Here is a 14,846-nt window from a genome sequence, read left to right as displayed (position 1 = left end):
AGACAGTGCTTATGATTTATTGGGATTATAAAAAAAAGCACTGGGTGGATTTTTATCATTATAGGGTGGTTGTGTACACACACTGCCAACACACATTTATGTTGGCATAACGTTGGCTGTCTTGCGCAGTCTACCCTCGTCGGACAGGTAATACAAGGTGCAGGCGACAGGGAACCGCATGACGGTCGTCTCAGCCTCGACGCAGCAATTCGGAGAGTGACAGCAGCGATGACCTTGACATCCTACAATTTTCACGCCACTCATCCGGGACAACATCTTCATTTTCAAAGTTCTCCCACCAGACAGCAGTTCGCCCAGGTCGGACCCAAAACCGGCGACGCTGGCGGTGACGCGGACTGGTTCTTCGTGTTGGAGGGAGGAGAAGTTGTTGCAAAATTGCTGACCTCCGAGCACTCATTCGTCTCTGCTCCTCGACATAATGGAGCAGCTGTATTTGCAAATGCAAACACACGAAAAGAGTTTGCACCAACATAAATGTGACTGCTACTCTGAACGCTTCCATGATCACCAAAGCCAAATGAAAATGTAAACATAGGTCGCACTTTTGGCGTAGGTGCGAGCTCTGGCACATACTGTGACGTTGGCTGCCTAAACATCCGTTTGTCTCAGTTTACATGCAAACGAAGATTTTCAAAATCTCCACTCTGGCCGGAGTTTTTAGAAAGAATCGGTTTCAGAGGCGAATTCTCCATTTGCGTGTAAACGAAGGGCGCAAACGAAGGGAAATGTCTCCCTTCGTTTGCACTCAGAAGTGAAAATTATTTATTTTTCACTTCTGCCAACAGTGTTTGAAATGTTTTAAATTGTCAACATTGAGTCCATAAAACAAATAACAGCTTAACATCCAACAGACTCCTCTCTGAACACCTCCCTCTCTCTCTCTCAAACACAGTTTACTTACAACATTAAACTTTGTTACATTTCTCCTCTCTCTCACACACACTCACTCTCACACACTCTCTCTCTCTCACACACACACACACACACACACACACACACACACACACACACACACACACACACACTCACTCATCGTTAGGAAAGATTAGATGAATGTGATCATTTATATTTGGGCCTTTTTTGGGCCTGAAATCGCTGATAAAACCTTATGGCTACTTTAGCTATTATTACATTAGCTAACTACCAACTAACCAGATAACATTAACAAATTGACAAGCACTTACTGGGCAGAATGGCTGTTAATGTTGCATGTCTTGCAAAGCGCTGCTCGTCTTTTGCCATCTTGTGAACAATTCTTGAAGCCGAAAGCGATGACCCTCGGTACCCCTCCGGCTGACATGTTGATGTGATATCTGATCTAAGTGGGCGTGGTGTGCGTAAGGTACGAGAGGGCATGACTGATGATAGTTTCATGATCCAGTCATGACAACGCTATTCTCAGCCTGCGCTCCAGCTGGGTAATCAACTTGATTTTTAAAAATAATTTCTATATTTTATATTCAAACTGAAAACATGATGTGATTAACACTCAAGTCATTCAAGTCATCGTGTCTCAAGTCATGTCAAGTCCCGAGTCTTTAACTTCCAAGTCCGAGTCAAGTCTCAAGTATTTTATTTTTTGTCAAGTCAAGTCACAAGTCATAAAAATAGCGACTCGAGTCCAAGTCACCAAGTCACAAGTCCCCATGTCTGCCTCCAGCTGTTCCAGGAAGAGCTCCAGGAACTCCTCAGGTACGTGCAGAACCTCCTCAAAGTGCTGCAGGATGTAGTGCTGTGCTTTACAGCGGAGCTTTGAGCAGGAGGAAAAGTCCTCTGTCAACTTGCAGATGCCAATGCAGTTTCCTATATTAAATTTGAAATGCTGGGTAAAACTTCATTCATAGCCACTTCCAGAATAAAATTTCAAGAATATCATAGTTACATTCTTTTTTCTGGCAATACACTCATTCATTTTCATGCATTTATATATTTGGACTTAGGCAGTTTCAACCGTATAATGTTGGCAGTGGAAATGATGTATATAATTATAATCATTTCTAGGTAATTTGCACACAATTGCAGTTCAAATGCTTCTTCTCACCTAAAGTAGGAGCTGCAGCCACACATGATGATCTTGTGCACTTGAAATTCTCTGTCATTTGACTTGATGATCAAGTCAGTGTGTTCGCCCAGTAAACGTGCTTCATCAAACACGTCAAAGGCTGTTGCTCTTATGTTCTCCATGTTCTCTCAGGACTGTAAATGTATTCAGTCTTCTCTCCTCAAACTCTGATTAAAGTCTCCTCAGGATTGTGTCTTTGTGGGACTTTTGCTCAGGAGAGTTCTATAGAATGTCTCTGTGACATCATAGTTGTAGAGCTTCAATATATCTTTTCAGTTTGTGTCTTGGCCACATAATTATTAAAGAGTTTTGTTTTATCGATTCCTTTTGAATGAAACATCTTCACAGTAACAAAGATATTAAATTCAGAATTACTGCCATTATCAGTAAAATTACAAATAAATGGGCAAGCTGATTTTTTTTTTTTTTTTTTTTTTTTTACAATATTTACAACTGGAAAAATTCAACAAACAAGACTTTGAACAGTCACTAAGACACTACGGCTGTATCTGAAATTGTCCCTTATACTGGACCAGCAGTTCTCAACTGGTTTGGCCATGGGACCCACATTTTCCCATGGACATTTATATTATTATTGTTTGTTTTTTTTGGAATTTGACCGAATATATATGGTATTATCACGATATTGAAATGAGCGTTTTCAAACAATAACAGGTTTTATATATTTTTTCTTAAAACAAAACAAACTAAATTATATTTAAATCCAATAAAGTAATGCACACAAAAACTACATAAAGTAAACAAATGTTTTAAACTGATTCAAGTGTTATAAAGAATTATAAAGAACAATAGGTAACACTTTACAATAAGGTAAAGTCAGTTAATGCATTAACCAACATTAACATTGAGCAAAAGCTACATCTGTTACCATAGTTATTCTTTGTTAACATTAGTTTAAAAAAAATACAACTGATCATTGTTAGTTCATGTTAGCTCAGGTCCATTAAATCCTTCTGAATTTAATAATGTGTTATTAAATGTTGAAATGAACATTAACCAAGATTAATTACTGCTTTAGGAGTATTGTCCATTGTCAGTTTATGTTAACTATAGTGAATTAACTAATAAAGCCTTATTGTAAAGTGTTACCTGTTACAGAATGCAGATCCAGACACAAAGAAATACATTGAAATGTGAGCTTTATTAACAGCACTGAGCAGAATGGAGAATACGGATGAGTATGCAGTTCAAATAGACTTTGAAGAATGAGTAAAGCTTAGTAACGAAGACCTTCCTTGTTTTACAGGTGCAGGAGATCATGGATAGTTGGACGGATGGCTGGATGGACGCACACACCTCTTCGTGTTTGGTGAGTATGCAGGATGATGACAGGAGAACACAGGAGAGGAATACACTGGAGTACCAACGCTGGAGAACAGGTAAGCACTTCATAGAAACAAGACCAGACAATGATGTGAGACGAGGTGTGTGCTTTTGTAGCTGGCTTGATGATGGTGCAGATGAAGTGCAGGTGTGAGTGTTCAGTACTCTGGTGAAGGTGTGCTGTGTGAATGGCTGATGTGACAGCCTGGCAGATCCGTGACAATTACCCAACAATAATAAAGAATCAGAACATTTGCAATCAATGTGTAGGGCAGGGGTTCTCAACTCTGGTCCTCGAGGTCTATTTTCCTGCAGAGTTTAGCAGCAACCTTGATCAAACTCACCTGCTTATTGATCTTATGGGGACATTTTTTTGGTCCCCACAAGGAAAACAGCTTGTAAATCATACATAATGCAGAACATTTTCTGTAATGGGAGGTTTCAGATTAGGGGATATAATTTGTACAGTAAATATGGAAGTAGAATAATGTCAAATGTTTTTGAAATAAAAAGCCTGTTGAATTGCACTACTTGAAAAAAAATAGGCATTGCATTAACCATGCTTGCATTTTAATGCATTGTATTTTTAGTGCTTACATTTTTATGGGCTGAAATTCAACATGGTTGAATATTTAAGTTGTGAATATTTCAATTAAAAACATTTCAAACACCTTTTCATTATTAAAAATTCAATAATCCATATTCACCTTTCATATTTCACTTCCAAAATATTCAAACTGTTTAAAAATACAACCAATAATATTCAACAGGCAATTTTCGGTCCATTTTATTTCGCTTTGCAAATTCGCTTCCACAAATTCAGTGGTTCAAATTCGACAGTAAATTCAACATTGACGTCCAGGAACTGCAGGAAAAGCAGTAGATTGCCGAGCATACTCTCCATCTGCTGTTAGTCGACCTCACCATCAGATGGTGCAAAAGCGCTTGTTGTTGACGAAGACATTCATTCATAAAATGAAAATGATTATCTGTGTCAGTATATGCGGAAAAGATGATAAACACACACAAGCTGTGTTTATGTTTCATTCAATAACTTCATTGTTACTTTCCCTGTGTATTCTACATGTCATCAGCTTTCTCTACCATGAACAGGATTATAATCGGTTTCCCTCAATACCTCATACTCAAGGATTTCCCTTCCGTTGATACAGTGATATGAAAGACCAATCTTGCACCTTATTAGGGAAGTAGGCTGTAGGCTACAGCCTACAGGCAAGAAGATGGACTCAGAATATGAGTCCAAAGTGCAAAGTTTCATGCTGAGCGTTTCGTGATATACTGGCATAAAATCAACACATACATAGCCTATATATATATAGTATGCATACGTGTATTGCATTAGCTTAAACTGTCACAGCACTTGCATATTGTCCTCCTATTGTTAGTTTAACTGTAAATCGCTTCCCAGATAGCAAACTGACATTGAACCAACATGGAAACGACGTCTCTCCTGACATTGAAACAACATCACTTTGCTCATCGAATTAACGTTGAATCAACGTCAGACACGCCATTCAACCGCATTTCAACATTGAATCAATGTTTTATTTTCAACGTAATAAATAGTAAAGATTGATCCAACGTTGAAATTTGATTGATGATTGATACTAACCTTTACAACTAAGAATCAACGTTGAATCGACGTCTGCCTGCTATCTGGGTTTGGATAAAAGCTTCTGCTAAATGACTAAATGTAAAAATTGGCTTGACATTGGACATTCGCACATTTAGGGACCGTCTCTAAAGTTGCATACAACATTGGCATACACGTTTCTAACTTCAATAGCAAACTTAAATTTATTTGAATAAATATCAAAAATCCAAAGGGTGCGCATTATGCCTGACACTAAATGAACACTTTACAGTAGGTTTTATGACTGTAAGTCGTTCTATTCAAATGCTATCGGAGTTAGAAACGTGTATACCAAAGTCGTATACACTAGAGACGGTCCCTAAATGTTCGAATGTCCAACATCAAGCCATCTGTATGCCAGTCTATCACTGTGAAACGCTCAGCATTAAGCTTTGCGCGTTATTCTGAGTCCATCTGCTTGCCTGCGAGTTTGGTCTTTTACATCACTGTAGTCCATTAAGCTGTTAAGCGTTGTATATGTCCAGCAGGAGAATCCTTAAGTATTGAGGGAAACCCTAATAGCCTGCATGCAGCACATCCACAATATAAAGTTGAGGCAACTAAACAACCAAGAGAAATATATGTCAACCTCAAAAATGTAACATTGGATCTGTATATCCGCATCGGGGAATAACATTATAATCTCGTTCACGGTAGAGAAAGATACATGTAGGCTACACAGGAAAAGTAACCGTGAAGACACTGAATTTAACATAAAACAGCCGTCATAATAATCACAAATACACTTACATTGCTGTAAATGAGTTTTATGAATGAATGACTTGTTCTAACTGTTGCTGGTCTTCAACACGCGCTTTTGCACCATCTGCTGGTGAGGTAGACTAACAGCAGATGGAGAGTATGCTCGGCAATCTACTGCTTTTCCTGCAGTTCCTGGACGTCAATGTTGAATTTACTGTCGAATTTGAACCACTGAATTTGTGGAAGCGAATTTGCAAAGCGAAATAAAATGGACCGAAAATTGCCTGTTGAATATTATTGGTTGTATTTTTAAACAGTTTGAATATTTTGGAAGTGAAATATGAAAGGTGAATATGGATTATTGAATTTTTAATAATGAAAAGGTGTTTGAAATGTTTTTAATTGAAATATTCACAGCTTAAATATTCAACCATGCTGAATTTCAGCCCATAAAAATGTAAGCACTAAAAATACAATGCATTAAAATGCAAGCATGGTTAATGCAATGCCTATTTTTTTTCAAGTAGTGCAATTCAACAGGCTTTTTATTTCAAAAACATTTGACATTATTCTACTTCCATAAGTAAAACAAATCATTATTTCTATGGAAAATCCCCATAAAACATGAAGGGTGTGTGTGTGTGTGTGTGTGTGTGTGTGTGTGTGTGTGTGTGTACTCGTCTATCTATCTAAGAGGGGACCTTGGTGTCGTTACACACTCACTAACAGGGGACCGTCGAGCCAAGTGGGGACATTTTTCAAGTCCCCTGTTGGTCATGCTTTAAAACATGTTAAAATCAGCTAAAACACGCTCTGGTTAATTTTTTACATTTTTGACCAAGTGGGGACTTACATGTGTGTGTGTGTTTAAGTCCATACTCAGCAGCGCTCCTGTAGGCTGGAGCAGGAACTGCAGTGGCCCATTAACACACGTCGTTCACACTTCTCTATTGTCTGAATGGCTGCTGTCCTAGAGAGGCTCTGAGACTGTAGAGCTGCTGTTTAACTGCTTCAGTAACACTTTATAATAACTGCACGCTATTAATCATTAGTTAAGCATTAGTAAACAGTTAATTAATTTATAAAGCATTAATATACACTAATAAGCAGTATATAAATGCAGTTATAAATGCTTTATTCCTGTTTTAAAAGCATATCTATAATGTGTTTAATAATTGTATTTTCATACTTTATTAATGATCAATTTATCATTTCTAAATGAAGTATAGCATCATTTACAAAGCAGTTATTTAGGAGTTGTCAGTGGTTCATAAGATCCCTTAGAAAGTGTGAGTAAATGATTCAACTATTTCAATGTACATTCATACATCATACACTTATTATTCAGACATATAGTAATAGTTACTTAGTGTGTTAATAAATGCTTTATTAACATGTATTTCTACTGTAGTTCAGGTAGTTATAAAACATTTAGTAGAGGTCAGTTCACAATTTTTTGTGAGCTCATCTAAAGTGAGGACTAGTTATGCTAGTTATGTAGGAGATTTAAAGGCTGTTAATATTTCTATGTTCTCTATCACTGTGTTGTGTTGTGTGTGTTTCCTTTTTCTGTTTAGAAGATAAATTAGTCTTTAAATCTCCTTTATAAATGCTTTAAGCATAACTAGTCCTCACTTTTGCTCACAAAATAGTGAACTGACCACTACTAAATGCTTTATAACTCCCTGAATCTACTAAATTTACTCTAAGTGATCTTATTAATCACTGACAACTCCTAAATAACTGCTTTGTAAATAATGCTATACTTCATTTAGAAATGATAAATTGATAATTAATAAAGTATGAAAATACATTTATTAAACACATTATAGATATCCTTCTAAATCAATAATACAGCATTTAAAGCTGTATTTATAAACAGCTTATTAATGTCTGCTTTATGAATTATGATTTAACTGTTTACTAATGCTTAACTAATGATTAATAGGATAGTTATTATAAAGGGTTACCATATATATTATATTATATAATATTTTTCATAATATAACTTCAAATATGCATTTTTTTATAAAAAAAAAAAAAAACATGCCAAGAGGGGATCTGCAACTAAATGTCATAATTATAATGTAATTATTATTATATTATTAAGATATTAATAATGTGACTGATAGTATTGGCTGCCTATTAATTAAAACATAATTTCTACTCTTAAAAAAAATCAATAGACATGTCCTTATTTTTCTGTTTCCTTTGTTTCTAGGATGTTGATGTACAGAGATATTCAGTGTTTGAAATATTTCTAAATTTAAATGCAACCAAATATATGTCGTTCGTTACCATCCAACAGTGGACCTTTCTTGATCTAATTCAAAACTTTTGAGTTGACTTGCTGCATCTGGTCATTTTGAAGAAACAAAAATGAAATACACAATTTTCTTTTAAGGTCTTTTTTCATAATATAACTTCAAATATGCAAAAAATTATAATATTTTAAACATGCCAAGATGGAATATCATCTCTGAACGATTTCTACCTGTACAAGAGGGGACTCGCAATAGCCTGCAATGGAACTGTGTGTGTGTGTGTGTGTGTGTGAACAGTTAAGTCTGTCTTTATTTTGTAACTATAGTTACAAAATAAAGACAGACTTAATTGAATGTAATTGCTTGAGGAAAGACCATTTAAATCTACAACGGGGTAAAAAATACAGACGGTCCGGCAGCAACAGTTCAAAAGCAGAGGCGAGAATATCCTCTTATCATTCATAATATAATTTTTTTACTTTCTATGCTTGGTTATGCAGTCCCTAACAATTTACTTGCCATTGTTATGTGTCATTGCACACACACATACATATCTATATTACTAACAGACCAATGTCGCTCTACACTGGCCGAGAGGGGACTCTCGGAACGATCTCTATCTATACAAGAGGGGACTTGGCTGCAATGGAGCTGTGTGTGTGTGTGTGTGTGTGTGTGTGTGTGTGAACAGTGAAGTGAACTGGCAGTGAAGTCTGTCTTCATTATGTAACTATATATATATAGTATATTATATAGTATATTATATATTACGCCTTTTATCATTCATAACATTATTTTTCTTATTTAACGCTTATTTTCTCTCTTCATAGATACTTTCTATGCTTGGTTATGCAGTCCCTTTAGGGTTTATAGGATTAATCAAACAGAAATAGCTTTTTAAGGTAACGATTTCAGGTCACTATAGTGACCTATATTTAGTATAGCGTAAAGCATACTTTATACAGTGAATAATGATTTTATTAATCAAAATGAACTTCGCGTCCCCAGTTGGATGGTAAAGAACAATACGTGTTTGGCTGCTTTGTACATTTCTTGCCATCACAAACACACTGTAAAGATTTTGGAGGTCAATCTCAAAATGTTATGTCGACTTGCTGCACTGAACATTTTTAGTTGGTTCAGTTGAAATATATGAAGTAGGGATGTTCATTTAACATTTTGTTTTCTGACTGAAAGCTGATGGTTGTTAACCAGTCATCATCAGTTAACTGACATGATTTGAAGGTTAGATTAGAATTAAATGGACTTAGAATAGAATAGTCTGTGACCGATTCAAATACCTAAAAAATGTAGATTTACATGTGCAAATAGCAGCATAAACAACAGAACATGAGGATTCACACATCAAGCACCCGCAGTGCTTCTGTGAACACAGTAAACCAGAATAAAAGTGTATATATAACTGTATATATAGTAAATAGGCCAACTTAAATGAGCAATTAACAAAACTAAAGTGCAATAAATAATACACGCTTTAGGGTCTGTTTACACGACATCATTTTCAACTGAAAACTGAAAACGTTTTGGCCGTTCATTTCAACGAAAATGCCATTTTGGGGGCCTGACAATGCAAGCTTTTGAAAACGAGTTTTTGTGAGCTCATCTAAAGTGAGGACTAGTTATGCCTTGTAAAGCATTTATAAAGGAGATTTAAAGGCTGTTAATATTTCTATGTTCTCTATCACTGTGTGTGTTTGTTCCCTTTTTCTGTTTAGAAGATAACTGAGTCTTTAAATCTCCTTTATAAATTATTTACAAAGCATAACTAGTCCTCACTTTAGATGAGCTCGCAAAATAGTGAACTGACCACTACTAAATGCTTTATAACTCCCTGAATCTACTATATTTACTCACACTTTCTAAGTGATCTTATTAATCACTGTAAACACCTAAATAACTGGTTTGTAAATAATGCTATACTTCATTTAGAAATGATAAATTGATAATTAATATTTAATAAAGTATGAAAATGCAATTATTAAACACATTATAGATATGCTTTTAACTCAATAATACAGCGTTTAAAGGTGTATTTATAAACTGCTTATTAATGTCTGCTTTATGAATAATGATTTATCTGTTTACCAATGCTTAACTAATGATTAATAGGATGCAGTTATTATAAAGGGTTACCATATATATTATATTATATTTCTCATAATATAACTTCAAATATGCATTTTTTTATATATAAAAAAAAAAAAACATGCCAAGAGGGGATCTGCAACTCAATGTCATAATTATAATGTAATTATTATTATATTATTAAGATATTAATAATGTGACTGATAGTATTGGCTGCCTATTAATTAAAACATAATTTCTACTCTTAAAAAAAATCAATAGACATGTCCTTATTTTTCTGTTTCCTTTGTTTCTAGGATGTTGATGTACAGAGATATTCAGTGTTTGAAATATTGCTAAATTTAAATGCAACCAAACATATGTCGTTCGTTACCATCCAACAGTGGACCTTTCTTGATCTAATTCAAAACTTTTGAGTTGACTTGCTGCATCTGGTCATTTTGAAGAAACAAAAATGAAATACACAATTTTCTTTTAAGGTCTTTTTTCATAATATAACTTCAAATATGCAAAAAATAATAATATTTTAAACATGCCAAGATGGAATATCATCTCTGAACGATTTCTACCTATACAAGAGGGGACTCGCAATAGCCTGCAATGGAACTGTGTGTGTGTGTGTGTGTGTGTGTGAACAGTTAAGTCTGTCTTTATTTTGTAACTATAGTTACAAAATAAAGACAGACTAAATTGAATTGAATTGCTTGAGGAAAGACCATTTAAATCTACAACGGGGTAAAAAATACAGACGGTCCGGCAGCAACAGTTCAAAAGCAGAGGCGAGAATATCCTCTTATCATTCATAATATAATTTTTTTACTTTCTATGCTTGGTTATGCAGTCCCTTTAGGGTTTATAGGATTAATCAAACAGAAATAGCTCTTTAAGGTAACGATTTCAGGTCACTATAGTGACCTATATTTAGTATAGCGTAAAGCATACTTTATACAGTGAATAATGATTTTATTAATCAAAATGAACTTCGCGTCCCCAGTTGGATGGTAAAGAACGATACGTGTTTGGCTGCTTTGTACATTTCTTGCCATCACAAACACACTGTAAAGATTTTGGAGGTCAATCTCAAAATGTTATGTCGACTTGCTGCACTGAACATTTTTAGTTGGTTCAGTTGAAATATATGAAGTAGGGATGTTCATTTAACATTTTTTTTTCTGACTGAAAGCTGATGGTTGTTAACCAGTCATCATCAGTTAACTGACATGATTTGAAGGTTAGATTAGAATTAAATGGACTTAGAATAGATAGGTGTCTGTGACCAATTCAAAAACCTAAAAAATGTAGATTTACATGTGCAAATAGCAGCATAAACAACAGAACATGAGGATTCACACATCAAGCACCCGCAGTGCTTCTGTGAACACAGTAAACCAGAATAAAAGTGTATATATAACTGTATATATAATAAATAGGCCAACTTAAATGAACAATTAACAAAACTAAAGTGCAATAAAGAATGGACACTTCAGGACATAATTGTCAATTTTCACCTGACAATGCAAGCTTTTGAAAACGAGTTTCAAAGTGCAAGGTTTTGAAAACGATGCCTTTACCATCTGCATGTAAACAACATAAACGTGAATTTGTGAAATTGGTATGTCATTCCAACCCGGTCACACTAAATGTGTCTCTATAGCACACATTGTGTTTATTGTGCAATTTATACGCGAAAAGGAGTTTCTGTGTGCATATGATACGCATGGGTGGGTTTAGGGTAGGTTTAGTAATGGTGTGTAATATGTAATATGTATTATATGTTTGGTTAGGATTAGTGTTGTAGGGTGCATGACATGTGTATTCACCTTATTTTCCACGAGGGTGACGCCATTACGTTCGTTTTGTCATCTTACTTTGGGCTGAGAGGGACCTCAACTTCCGTCTGAAAGGACGCTAGTTTCTAGACGTAATTCTATTGTTCTAACGGTAAAATATGTCAAGTATTATATGGTCAGTTAGGGGCTGCCATAACAATTGGATTAAGAGGATAGAACAATTTAACCAACAGTGTTACGAACACAATGTAAAGCGATCGGAATGTTGTGGTGTACTTTACGATTTACACCCGGATGTGCCGTGTCAGTTTAGCGGAAGTCGGATGACAAATTGCGGAAGCGCAAAGTATTAAAAGTGGGCGGGGCGGAATAAGGTGAATTACACGCAATAAAGTGCTATCATATGAATGTATTAAATGCATGAATAAGCCTTTCTGCATCTGACAGGGATAAATAAGTTTGAATTCTGGCAATATTTTTAAGATGGAAAAATGCAGATTTTGAAACCATTTTGATATGGGCATCAAATGACAAATGCGGATCAAAGATAACACCTAGATTTCGCACTTGTGATGCTGGAGACAATAATTCAGAATCAGAAAACAGACTTAGACAGTTATGTTTGTGCAAATCTGTCAGCATACCAAAAAGTAACAGTTCCATTTTTGATTTGTTAAGCTTAAGATAGTTGTCATGCATCCATACCTTTATTTCTTCCAGACATACGGTAAGAGCTGTAATTGCGAGATTTGGATCAGGGAGTGAGCTAACATAGATCTGCATGTCATCAGCATAACAAGGAAAAACCCCGTACCGTACTTTCTAATAATGTCACCAAGCGGCAACATATAGATGCAGAACAAAGTAGGTCCTAGTACTGACCCCTGCGGGACGCCCTGCTGTACTAATGTTGCCTCCGATTTGTTCTTCCCCAAATAAATATACTGCAAAGAGATGCCAGAGGTGCCTAACAAAACACGCAACCTGTCAAGGAGGATGATATGACATATAGTGTCAAAAGCAGCGCTAATGTCTAGCAGAACCAAAATGCTGCAAGCACCCATATCAGCAGAAACATTAGGCGTTTCTCAATAGCAAGTACGCACAGTTTGGACTTGCCAAGTCCAGCTCAGGAGAATGACTCCCGAGGACGCGAGTCCGGTAATTCTGCTAATGGAACAGCACGTTCTTCAAAGCGTCAGTCAGCTCGCTCTGCTACTCCGGTTATCTCTGTATGTACATTTTAGGCAACAATAAAACAAAATATGTTATAAAACACCACACTGCCTCTTTTCGTTTTCATTTAAAGAAATCTTAAACATTATAGCCACACAAATGGTGATTGCCTGGATCTCACAACCTGGATCAAATTTTCATAAATCTTTATAAATAAACCACAGATTTGAGCTTTAAACAACTACATTCTCGCCTGAAAAACTCTTAAATTTACATTTCGTGACACAGTAACAGTAGTATTATATGTCAACTGTAAATTAAAAGATGGCGCTTCTTATGTTGTCATTCCCCTTGTAGCACGCGCAAGTGACGATTCTCTGTCAACCAATCAACGTCCTGCAGTTAGTCTAGCTCCACCCTTTAGTACCATACCACTGTGCTGGTACCCCAACGGAAGGGTACCCAAAAAGTGTTAAGGTTCGGCTTTTTGGTACCATTCACAACTTTTGACAGTGGAAACGGAAATAAATGCATACCGTACCGTACCGTACCGTACCGTACCGCTCAGTGAAAACAAGCCATTAGAGATTAGAGTCGAATCTTCCCTAACAATTTTTAAGTCTCTTTTAAAAAGGTATTTGTTTTCTCTGGCGTATTGATTTTTTTTTTTTTTTAAATGTATATATTATATTTTTGTGTATTAGAGTGTGTATATTTAGGATACGTATTTAGTTGTCTTGTACAGCACTTTGGCCAGTCTTGTGGCTGTTTTAAATGTACTTTATAAATTAATTAAACTTGAAACCACTGATTGTAATAATACATCAGAATTCTTACTGTCAGTTAACCGGTTAGTCATAGTATTCTCAATGTATTTTAACACTGGCACTTTAGTTGAACCATCTGAATATTTTAAATGCAACAATCAACATAAAATTGAGTTTTGACCTTTGTGTATTTTTTTTACAGTGTATTTTTTAGGGCAATAAACCCAGACAGCAACATAGTGTTGGCCCAGATCCGGCCCACATCCGGGCTGTGTGGATTCCAGATGTGGGCCAGATCCAGGCCGATACTATGTAGCTGTCTGAGACTGGTGTTTTAGTGTTATTATGAACATCGCCATCACATTCAGAGATACTGCTAAATGTAAAAGCAATCAAACGTGTCATTCTTTATTATCAAACAGTGGACAAAATAAGTAAATTTGTGTAATGAAATGAATATAACATGTGCATGCATACTGCTGCTGCTTATCTTTAGCATGTACACTAACTTGTGTGGAAATGGGCATGGAATGGTGAAAAAATGCTGACCTAAAAATTGTTACACTTAATTTAAGTGATATTACTTAACATTAATGAACCAACATACAATAAAACTACCAAAACACATCATTCATGTCTCAAATTAAGGCATTCTTTCAGAACTCTAGTGAAGGTTTCAGCCAACAAACATAAATTAAATATACAAAACAAAAAACACACAAACAACAGGCAGCAATATGCACTATTTTCTGCTGTTCAGAATTCAATGCAGTTTATGTTACATGGTTCATGTTTACATTAATGTACAAACCTTTTGTATAGATGGTGATGAAAATGAAAGACTAAGACTTGTGTATGTGTTTAGCTACATCTTATTTTTTCTGATTTAAAAAAAATAATATTTCAGAATAATATATATCAATGTGGTATACGGTAGAAATATTACACATTTCAGTCTAG

Source organism: Leuciscus leuciscus, assembly GCF_965113295.1.
Source record: "Leuciscus leuciscus genome assembly, chromosome: 8".
Classification (NCBI taxonomy): domain Eukaryota; kingdom Metazoa; phylum Chordata; class Actinopteri; order Cypriniformes; family Leuciscidae; genus Leuciscus; species Leuciscus leuciscus.
The sequence above is the reverse complement of the archived record's forward strand: the minus strand, read 5'-3'. Positions refer to the sequence as shown.